The following is an 11805-nucleotide window of genomic DNA, read 5'->3' as shown; positions in this document are numbered from 1 at the left end:
CATCTGACTCAAGGACCAATCCTATTTTGACTCACACTCCAGAGAAGACCCTTCTTGGAAATTGATGTCAAAGGGGGAGAGAGAGTTCACATCAAAGCTTAATCATATCAAAAAGGGGAAAGAGTGCTAAATTATCACATCAAGAGAGACCCCAGCTGCTTGGTATTCAAAGAGGAGAGAATTTACATGTCTTTAGAGGGGAAAGACATGTTCATGTTGTTTTTGTGTGTGCTTTGCTCTGGTTTTCTATTCCCTATCTTCTCCCAATATCCCATATAAGATTCAGGGGGAGCAAGACATCTAAGGGAAGGAAATCTTCAAATTCATTGCATATCTTTACCTTTGGGGACATGTATACACTCAAATAGAGTACCTAGTACTCACTCTATACATGTCATCCCAAATCTTGGTACTCTTGTGGTTTACTGCTCTTGCTCTGCTTAGTAGATGTTTCTGTGTTGTCTAACCTTGTTTACTCAGGTTCATCTCTTCCAAAGCTAGCTCAAGACCACAAGGTAAGTATATGCATCACACTCATGTGCATGAGGATATGTTGCTGATGAACATATTGTTTGCAAGGACTCATGAACATGAAGGCACATTTCTCATATTCACACCATTTACTCTGATGCATATAGCCAAGATACATGTAACTCATTGCTTGCTCTGTCATGATTATGCACTCACATGATCTTATGTTCCATATTTGCATGATTGCATACATGTAGGGGGAGCCTATGCATGTTACATGTCCTTCCAAAGCTTTACTTGCCTTTCTGTATATCTCTATCTAAAGCTTTGACGTATGTTGTCATCAATTACCAAAAAGGGGACATTGAAAGCACAAGTGCTCCCTAGGTGATTTTGGTAATCAATGTCAACATATCTCTTGTTGGACTAATGCTTTTATCTAGTGTATTTCAGATAAGTCCAACAGTGGAGTGGCATGGACAAGAGGATGTGGAACCCCTTCAAGATGCTAAGGACAAAGGATTGGCTCAAGCTCTAAAGTTTAAGACTCTACATTTTCTATTTCAGTGATCCAAGATCACATTGAGTCCATAGGAAAGCCAATACTATTAAAAGGGGATGAGCTGTTGCTTAATGGCTTGCTTGCTCAAAGTGCTTAGTGATATGCTCCAAAGCCCTGAACCACTTTCTCATATCCACATATGTCCCAAACCAAAAGTCAAACTCAACCCCACCGATTTGATCTATTCGGCGCCACCGAGTTCAGTTGACATAGCCACTGCCAGAAACCCTAGTCACTTCGGTCTAACCGATGGGATCTCGGTCTCACCGAGATGGGCTTGCAAACTCCCTGTTGTCTATTACAATATCTTCGGTCTCACCGAGAATATGTAATCAGTCACACTGAGTTTGCCTAACCAACTCTCTGCTTTGCTTATTACCAAATCGGTCCCACCGAGTTGTATAATCGGTCAAACTGAGATGAGGTTTTACCGTAACCCTTGCACATCGGTTCCACCAAGTTGACGTGTCGGTCCCACCGAAATGCCTAACGGTCAAATTATGAACTAAATCGGTCCGACCGAGTTTTCTAATTTGGTCCCACCGAGTTTGGTGAATTGTGTGTAACGGTTAGATTTTGTGTGGAGGCTATATATACCCCTCCACCCTCCCCTCATTCGTGAGGGAAGCCATCAGAACATGCCTACACTTCCAGCATTCATTTTCTGAGAGAGAACCACCTACTCATGTGTTGAGACCAATATATTCCAATCCAACCATATGAATCTTGATCTCTAGCCTTTCCCAAGTTGCTTTCCACTCAAATCTTCTTTCCACCAAATCCAATCCTATGAGAGAGAGTTGAGTGTTGGGGAGACTATCATTTCAAGCACAAGAGCAAGGAGTTCATCAACAACACACCATCTATTACCTTTTGGAGAGTGGTGTCTCCTAGATTGGTTAGGTGTCACTTGGGAGCCTCCGTCAAGATTGTGGAGTTGAACCAAGGAGTTTGTACGGGCAAGGAGATCGCCTACTTCGTGAAGATCTACCCTAGTGAGGCAAGTCCTTCATGGGCGATGGCCATGGTGGGATAGACAAGGTTGCTTCTTCATGGACCCTTCGTGGGTGGAGCCCTCCGTGGACTCGTGCAACCGTTACCCTTCGTGGGTTGAAGTCTCCATTAACGTGGATGTACGATAGCACCACCTATCGGAACCACGCCAGAAATCTCCGTGTCTCCAATTGGGTTTGCACACTCCAATCCCATCCCTTTACCTCCTTGCAAGTTGCATGCTTTACTTTCCGCTGCCCATATACTCTTGCATGCTTGCTTGATATGTATTGTGAATGTTTAAACTTGTGCTTAAACTCCACCTCAACTTGAAAAACTTAAAAAACTGCCAACTTTGTGTGTTGAGGGTCTATTCACCCCCCTCTTGACACCTCTTCTCGATCCTTTGACACCTTCTTCTTCTGCTTTACCTCGCTTGCTTGCGCAGATGCTGTGTCGCCGTGATCGGACCCTGCCAGGGGTTCTCCCTTGCCGAGGTCGGATCCTGCCGGGTCCAGTTTTTCTCCTAAGGGCCTTGCCGCTATTGTCGCCTCTTCCTCAACTTCTCTCTGCACCACTAGCTCAGCACTAACACTTGATTTGTTGCTGCCAGGTATAGCAGCAACGGCTCTTGTGGCCTGGGTGCGACCAGTACTGGTGTAGAGGATAGGTATCTCTTCAACTCCTGCAATGTTGCCTCTGCCTCCGGGGTCCATTTCATTGGACCTGCCTTTTTCAAATCTTGAAGTAGGGGAGGGCACGCTCAGCGGACTTAGAGATGAACCTGCTCAGGGCGGCGATGCAGCCGGCAAGCCTTCGGACATCTTTGACCCGCCTTGGCGCCTCGATTTGCTCAATTGCTTTGATCTTGTCGGGATTTGCTTCGATCCCGCGTTGAGACACGAAGAACCCAAGAAGCTTGCCGGACGGAACGCTAAACACACACTTCTCTGGGTTGAGCTTGAGGTTGATCTTGCGCAAGTTTGCAAAAGTTTCTTCCAAGTCCTTTACGAGCGTAGCTTTGTCTTTGGTTTTGACCACTATGTCATCCCTGTAAGCTTCCATGTTTCTATGGAGCTGGGGCTCAAAACTAGTTTGGACCGCTCAAGCGAACATTGAACCAGTGCTCTTCAACCCGAAAGGCATCCGTACAAAACCGTATGTACCTCATGGGGTGATGAACGCGGTTTTCTCTTAATCTTCCTTTGCCATGAAGATCTGATGATACCCTGAGTAAGAATCAAGGAATGACAGCAGGTCGCACCCATCGGTGGAGTCCACTATCTGATCGATACATGGTAACGGGAAAGGATCCTTTGGACAGCCTTTATTGATATCAGTATAGTCGATACATAGCCTCCACTTCCCATTTGCCTTATGTACTACGACCGGATTGGCCAACCACGTCGGGTGAAGAACTCCCTTGACCAAACTTGTCGCCTCCAACTTCCTTATCTCCTCGATGATAAACTCTTGTCGCTCCAAAGCTTGCTTTCTGACCTTCCGCTTGATGGGCCGTGCATGAGGGCAGATAGCAAGATGGTGCTCAATCACCTCCCTGGGAACGCCGGGGATGTTGGATGCTTGCCATGCAAACACGTCGACATTTCGCCCGTGGGAAGGCGACGAGCGCGCTTTCCTATTTGCTGTCAAGGGTGGAGCTTATGACGAAAGCTCCGCCCATGCCATCCTCCTTGACGGACACCTTCTTGGTTTCCGGTGGCGCCGCCTTGGACCTTTTTCTCTTGCCGGTAGAGCTCTCTGGTACATCTCCAGCGGAAACACAGCACTCCAAGGAGGCGCATTTGCCGGAGATGGTACAGGAGCCCTTTGCCAGAACCAGGAGTCCTGTCGGCGGCTGAAGCCTTACTGATCCTCTTCCCGGTGGTAGGAGCAGGTGCATTGGCGGCAGATGCTGCAACCGCCTCTCGGTAGAGCTGATCGGCGCAAATGAGCGGATCCTTCCTATAGCAGCCGACGGTGATGATGCTCATTGGGCCAGGCATTTTCAACTTGTTGTAGGCGTAGTGCAACGCCGCCACGAACTTGGCCAGTGCAAGGCAACGGGATCTCAGCGACATCGAAAATGATCCTCTCCGTCCTGTAGTTGAGGTCGCCACCAAATGTAACTGGTAGCGTGACCTTTCCCTTGGGCTGACTCCTCCCCGGATTGATCCCTTGGAATGTGCCCGTCTCCTCGAGATCTTCATCAGGGATCTGCAGCCTCTTGACCACGTTGGGTGAGATCAAGTTAAGGCCGGCCCCACCATCAACTAACATCTTCGTCACCTTGAGGTTGCGTATTGTTGGGGATACCAACAACGGCAAACACCCGACCGCAGTGATGCGATCAGGGTGATCCTTGGTGTCGAAAATGATAGGCGTGTGAGACCACCTCAACGGCTTCTGGGCGTCGACCATTGGTTTCGTTGCATTAATATCACGCGCCCACTGTTTTAGTTGGCGGTGGGAAGAATGCAGCAAAGCATCTCTGTCGACACAAATGACTTATGTCGCCCTCTGGAACTCATGCTCGGTGGATTCGTCGTCATCATCACGATCGTCATCCTCCTCCTTGTCACGGCCTCGGGCAGGCCTCTCCTGTTGCTTTTCCTTGTTGCTGCGCCCTCCTTGGCCGCTGCGCTTCTTGCCGGACCCTTCAGCGCCTCCTTGGCCCTTCTCCTTATCTCGTCTCTCGTACTCATCCCTTTGCTTCTCCACCAGCAGCTCCACTTGGCGGCAGTTCTGGAGGTCGTGGCCCTTGGTACGGTGAATCTTGCAGTACTGCTTGTCGGAGCCAAGGCCAGGCAGGCGTCGCACTCGGCAACCTCCTTGCCGGGGTCGTCGACCTTGGCCTTGTTGGCGGTGTCGGGGTCGCCGGATTCCTCAATGGCAAGCACAGTCTGGCCCTTGCGCTTCCTGTTACGCCGCCAGCCTTTCTTTGCTGGGGCGACGATGTCTTCGTCTTCTGAGTCACTTCCCGCGTCGGAGTCTTCGCCGGGGTACTTCCTTCCTTCCTCCGCTCGGGCGCATCTGTCAGCCAGAACGTATAGCTCGGCAACATCCGCGACCTTGTTCATGGCCAAATCTTCACGCATCTTTCGATTACGCACGTTTTGGTGGAACGCGCTGATGACAGCGGCGGGATGAACATCCAGGATGTTGTACTGCACACGGCTAAACCTCTGTATGTACTTGCGCAAGGATTCGCCGTCTCTCTGAGGGATCACGTGCAAATCACTTGCCTGCCCAGGAGCTACGTGGCCACCTGTGAAGGCACCAACAAACTCGTGGCACAGGTCGGACCAGGAGGCAATGGAATCTATCAGCAGATGCATCAAGCATGACATGTCGTTGGGCTTAAGTGCGAACGGGAAATAGTTGGTAAGTATCTTGTCGTCTCGTGCTCCGGCAGCTTGCATCGCAATAGTGTAAACGCTTAAGAACTCGGACGGGTGAGTCTTGCCGTCATACTTCTCTGGGACCTCTGGTTTGAACATGCGGGTGTTGGGCCACTGGAATTGCCGCAGCTCACGGATGAATGCTAGACAAGTGACTGCATATGGCAAGTTACTAGCATCCCCCAGCGCAGGCCTGTACTCAAAGGGCCCAGCATGCCTATCGGACTAGTGACGTGCTTCCCGTCGCCGTTCAATAGTAGTCCGGGCGTCCTCCTTGAGGCACTCTTGAAGAACTTGGCGCTGGTCACGGCGCGTCCGTGGGTCTGATGACGCCGTGGACACGTTGTCCCGGGTGTCGCCCCGACGGGCCGACCATGGCGGAGGGGAGTGCACCGTGGTTGCGGCGCCCTCGACCCTTCCACTGCCCGCACCCGTCGGCTCGTCGTTTCGGCGTCGTGAGGAGCTTGTTCCCCGGTGTCCATCTCTGTTGGCATGGCTAATAAGGCTTTGGATAGCGTCCCTCCACTCTTCTTGCTTCTCCAAGGCAGGAGGGAAGTCGAGGAGCAACTGTGCTCGCGACAGGCGCGAGGAATGGGAGGAACTTGGACTTCTAACAATGTTAGAAGGAGTCCCATCTCGATTCCACGGCCGCGCGCTCTTTTCGCCTGCACCATGATGTGCATGTTGGCCCTGCATGCGTTGAGAGTGACGCTGAGGGCTCTTGTCGCGGCTATGCCCGGGGTCCTCAACATCGCGGCGCCGTTTGTCGTGCATGAGCTTAGGAGACCGTGGCACGCGCGTTCGCGAGGTCGATCTCCTGCCCTTGGAGGTCCCCGCACCACCCCCAGGTGGCACAGCTCCACCCTTGGGCACGGCGGCATGCCGACCTCCGTCGTCGCTGCGGAGGATGCCCGCGGCCTGGCTTCTGGTATTCGGATGATGCGGACGATCTCGATCTCCTCCACCACAGGCGCCCGCCCCATCGCCTGCTCGCGCGGGTGCGGGCGGAGCGGCCTCGGACAGGCCGACCGCCGCAGTCGTCTTCTTCTTCGGAGCCATAGTGATGTAGGTGCTACTGTCCTAACTACAGACCAGATTCTCACAACTAAATCCCCCTACCTAGCGTGCCAAAGATGTCGGGGAAACCAATCACCTATGGGGTCACAAGGATCCCTTATACGTTCGGCGGGGGATTAGTTGCACGAAGAGCAGGTCGAGTCGTTAGCACACAGAGGATTTTTATCCAGGTTCGGGCCGCGGAGATGCGTAATACCCTAGTCCTGCTTTATCTGGTTATATGAGTGTTCTTGAGCTTTTGAACTAGCTATAGTGTGTGCCTTGTTCAAAAGTCCGAATCCTCTCTCTATGCACCTCGGGCCTCCTTTCATACACAAAGGGGTTGCCACAGTGGCACACAGGAGGTGGAAAGCTACAGTGGTACGAGCTTATCACTCGACCAACGTAGGATAAGCGCATTTAATGTGATGCCTATGTGTCCTCCCGCTTTATTGGGGATGGCAACAGAGGCCATCCCGCCCTTCGCCGCTTCCCCTTGCCTTGCCACGCGTCTGGGCTGTCCAGGCATACAGCGCCACGCTGGCCAACCAGCTGCTATGTTGGCAAAGTGGTAGGCTTCCACGAAGATCTGCATGCCGCCACACAGGTGCCTGCTTCACTGGCATGCTTATCGCTGCGTTGGAGTGGTGGTGAGGTGGCGGAACCCTGCCGAGCGCGGGCCTGGTCGCGGCCCAGCGGTCGTCCCCGGCAAGGCTTGCCGGGGGCCTTGGATTCGTCCCCGGCAAGGGTCTTGCCGGGGGTCTTTATCATTTGATCCCACGTGGACTCGTGGGTTGTCGATCTCCGTGAGGAGCCGCATGCTACCAGGCATGTGCTCTTCAAATCTTGGTCTTTAACATTGTCGATGGTGTCAGAGATCTCAAGCCCAAGGGTGGTGGCCTTGCTGGTCTCTTCGCAAGCTCCCCCGGCAAGGGGCTTGCCGGGGGCCGCGCAGGTCGCTTCGGCAAAGGCTTGTTGCCGGGCGTGGCCCTGCTTGCCTCTTGCTGCTTACTACTCTGGGCAGCTATCTTGATATTCTTTGTACTTGCCTTGCCTTCAGCTGTCTTCCTCTGCCTTGCCATGCCCTCCTGTAGGGTGGCTGCGACCGTCCGTGCACAACCTAAGAATAAAAGATATGATAAAAGAGACTTTGTTGCTAGAAAACACGGTAAAGAAAGAGAACCGTGGGTTCAAAAACCTATGCCTTTTCCACCCAAGTCAACTAAAAAGAATGATGATGAAGAATTTGAACGCTTTGCTGAAATGCTGAGGCCAGTCTTTTTGCGTACTCGCTTGACTGATATCCTTAAAATGCCTCCTTATGCAAAGTATATGAAAGATATCATCACAAATAAGAGAAAACTACCAGAAGCTGAAATCTCCACTATGCTTGCTAACTATAGTTTTAAAGATGGATTACCTAAATAACTTGGAGATCTGGGTATACCAACTATACCTTGCTCTATAAAAAAGAATTATGTAAAACTGCTTTGTGTGATTTAGGAGCTGGTGTTAGTGTTATGCCTTTCTCTTTATATAAAAGACTTGACTTGAATAAACTCACACCTACTGAAATATCTTTGCAAATGGATGACAAATCAACTGCCATACCTGTCGGTATCTGTGAGGATGTGCCCGTTGTTGTTGCTAATGTTACTATTTTGACTGACTTTGTTATACTTGAGATGCCCGAGGACAACAACATGTCGATTATCCTTGGTAGACCCTTCTTGAATACTGCAGGGGCTGTTATTGATTGCAATAAAAGCAAGGTCACTTTTCATATTAATGGTAATGACCATACGGTGCACTTTCTGAAGAAACCATTCCAAGTGAATGGTATTAATGTTATTGAAAAATCTCCGACAATCACTATTGGAAGTTTTCAAATACCTCTACCTACTGTAAAAAAATGAAATGCTTATTGCTGGGGAAATGCATATCCCCTTTGAGGTAACTTAGTAATTTACGAAAGTTCTTCGGTTTCATGCTAATCGAAAGTGGTTGTTAATAAGACCTGATCAACCTTATTAATGAATCATTTTTGAACGGTATGAAGTTGATGAATTTAGTAAGCACTACCTTTTGTCCCTACCTTTTGTTTTCTGTTTTTATTAGTTAAATAAAATAAAATGCCATGTTTTGTCTGTTTTCTGAATTTCCCGTGCAACAAAAAATGACCCAAAAATAAAAGTTCTCAGAATGCTCTAAAAATTTTACATTAATTTTTTCTGAATATTTCTGAATTTCTGGTGCAAATAATACCAGAGGGAGGTGCACCAGGTGGGCACAACCCACCTGGGAGCGCCAGGACCCCTAGGCGCGCCCTGGTGGGTTGTGGCCCCCACATGGGCCCCCTCACTTATCTCTTTAGCCCACATCATCACTTACCTGTAGAAAAAATTCTCCATTGCTCTCTCTCCCGTGTGCTTGAGCTCAAACCCGCGGATTTCGACCTCTTTGCTCGAAGCTCCGTTTCTCAAACTGTTTCGGGGGATTGTTGCTTGGTATGTGACTCCACAGTTTGTTAGTTTTTGTTTTAGTGGTTTATACTTTGAATAATTAGCTACTCTTGGTGCTGTTGTAGATGAGCTTGCATGTTGAGTTCTTAGTGTTCTAAGTAGTTTGAATGCTTGCTATGGCCTCTATGTATCCCTATGAGTAGCTGCTATCAATTTTATAAAGTTTTGCTGACAAATTTTTGTCATCTCAGAAATTTTATTTTCAGAAATATGCGAACATGAATATCTTCTGGAAGTTTGGCTCTAAGAAGAACTCCAAGGGTGTTATTGGGGAGTCTTCTGACAGTGATCTCCACCCTCGGAGGTTGGCGGAAGTACGGCCGTGCGAATGGCCGCACACCCCTTTCCTACAAGAGGCAGGAATTCTTGAGGAGTACATGCAATATATTGCTAATGCCGGCCTCACCGACTTCATCACAGACGAGTGTGACCAGCACCAAATCCTCACAAACATCTTTGTTCAAAGTTTTACTTTCCTGCCTAGGAATAATCCTCCTGAAGTGAGCTTTGATTTATATGCTGAAAACCATCAGATACCACTTACTGAATTTTGTAACATATGCATGATCCCTTCTGATGGGAGCTTGGCTGAGCCTAGGCCGACTGAGTTTGAGGCATTTTATCGCACTTTGACGGTGGGTGATGAGAGAGGAGTGTCAGACATCACGGCCGGTGGCTTACATTTTCCTGCTGTTCGTTACTTTGCACTTTTCATTACTAAATGCTTGCTTGTTGTTTTACGTCGTGCACTTGAGGGCGACAACACGCATAGCTTGGGAGATATCGTGGCTCGTCGCCTGCATCTTAATAAATCCCAGGGTAAAATACATGGTGGGATTTTTGCTACTCATTTGGCGGCTCACTTCAATGTTGGGAAACGCCCTCATGTTACCCTCTGACTAAGGTTTACCTAGACCGTGGACCATGGAACACCATCACTTTCTTGCACATGATCTCCTAACATCCCTATTCCGTATAACCTGGTTTTTAGCATAAGAACTCGTGATATTATTACGTTGCCTGCTCCTGCTTTGTTTGATTTTGTTGCCAGGGGCGGATATACGATTATGCCTGCAGACATCATCGCCTACCGGAAAGCTCAGGCTGCTGCGGAGGCAACACATGAGGAGCCTCAACAGTGGGATGAGTGGATGCCCGCTCCTCGGCACCCCTACCACCCTCCAGGCTACTGATCAACTACCAAGTTACGCCAAAAGCCTAAGCTTTGGGGAGTACGTGTTTCCACCGACCTTACATTCATGTCCACATATTTCACTTGTCGGTGTTCACACTTTTTCATTGTATCATGCATGCTTAGATTTATTTTCTTGCTTTCTTCTTGTGTGTTTGAAAAACTTTAGAAAAATAAAAATAATTAGTTGTAGTAATTTACTTTCTTTGCATGCTTAGTAGTATTAAAAAGAAAACCCAAAAAGATTTCCTTGTTCTTCTTTTGTTTGTTGGGAGCTTTCCCATGTAAATAGTTTTTCTCGTTTTTGCTTTTCCCTTTTATTTGCTTGTTCAAGAAAACCAAAAACTCCAAAAATATTTCAATATGTTTCTCTGAACTTCTTTTCTTTTTATTCGAGTTGTACCAAGGAGAAGACCACGATGAAAATGTTGAGTGGCTCTCATATGAATAATTGTTGAACTAATACGAGCACATTTTACCTTGTCTTCTCCTGTTGAATAAAATGTCTTGCAGATTCCAGCTTAGTCCATGCCACTCTTGCACTATTATTATTTTCATATCGTTCGGTCGTGCAAGTGAAAGGCAATAATGACGACATCCGATGAACTGGCCGTGGCAGGGAGAAACTGGTATGAACTCGACTTGTTCTGTTTGTGTAAATATGTTTAACCTAGTATCCATGATTCAACCCATTATGATTAAACATGTTTGCAATGACAATTAGAGATTATAGTTTCTCATGCCATGCATAAGTAGCCGGGAGTGAATAATGATTTATCTTGGATATCAACATGGCGTTAAAATGATTGTGACGTAGTATGATGATATGGTATCCTCCTCTAAATGTTCGAGTGGCTTGACTTGGCACACGTTCATGCATGTAGTTGAATCAAAGTCAACATAGCCTCTATGATATTTATGTTCATGGTGTTCGTATCCTACTCATGCTAGTGTCCAATGTTACTTATGCATAATGCATGGTTATGATCGTTGTTGCTCTCTAGTTGGCCGCTTCTCAATCTAAATTGCTAGCCTTCGCCTGTACTAAGTGGGAATTCTGCTTGTACATCTAAAAACTTGAACCCAAAGTTATTCCAAATGAGTCCACCATACCTACCTATATGCGGTATTACCATGTCGTCCTAAGTAAATTTGCATGTGCCACCTCCAAACATTTCTAAAAATTATCCTTTTTGTGTGCCTGGATCGTTCGTGGATCGACAGGAGGTGGTCAGTATCGCCATCGCACGAGAAAATGGGCGGTAATAGGGATGCCCAGTCCCAAACTACAAACATGAAAAAGAGTTCATCTCTGAAATAATCAAACAAAAACTCCAAATGGACTCAAAACCATTACTTTTATCGCTTGGGGACCGCCACTAGCGTGCTTAGCATGGAAGATATTGATAACTGATGGTCGTGAAGTGAATAAGAAGGGTGCATGTCTCAAAATATAATTTATCTCTGTTTTAAAAATTAAGCTCTGGCACCTCTGCAAATCACTGCTTCCCTCTGCGAAGGGACTATCTATTTACTTTTATGTTGTGTCACCACCTTCTAAAGCAAGCGCCAGAAACTAATTAGAGCACAGCTGTCATGATTTATGCA

The sequence above is a fragment of the Triticum aestivum genome, chromosome 5D, assembly GCF_018294505.1.
Source record: "Triticum aestivum cultivar Chinese Spring chromosome 5D, IWGSC CS RefSeq v2.1, whole genome shotgun sequence".
NCBI classification, from domain to species: Eukaryota; Viridiplantae; Streptophyta; class Magnoliopsida; order Poales; family Poaceae; genus Triticum; species Triticum aestivum.
The sequence above is the reverse complement of the archived record's forward strand: the minus strand, read 5'-3'. Positions refer to the sequence as shown.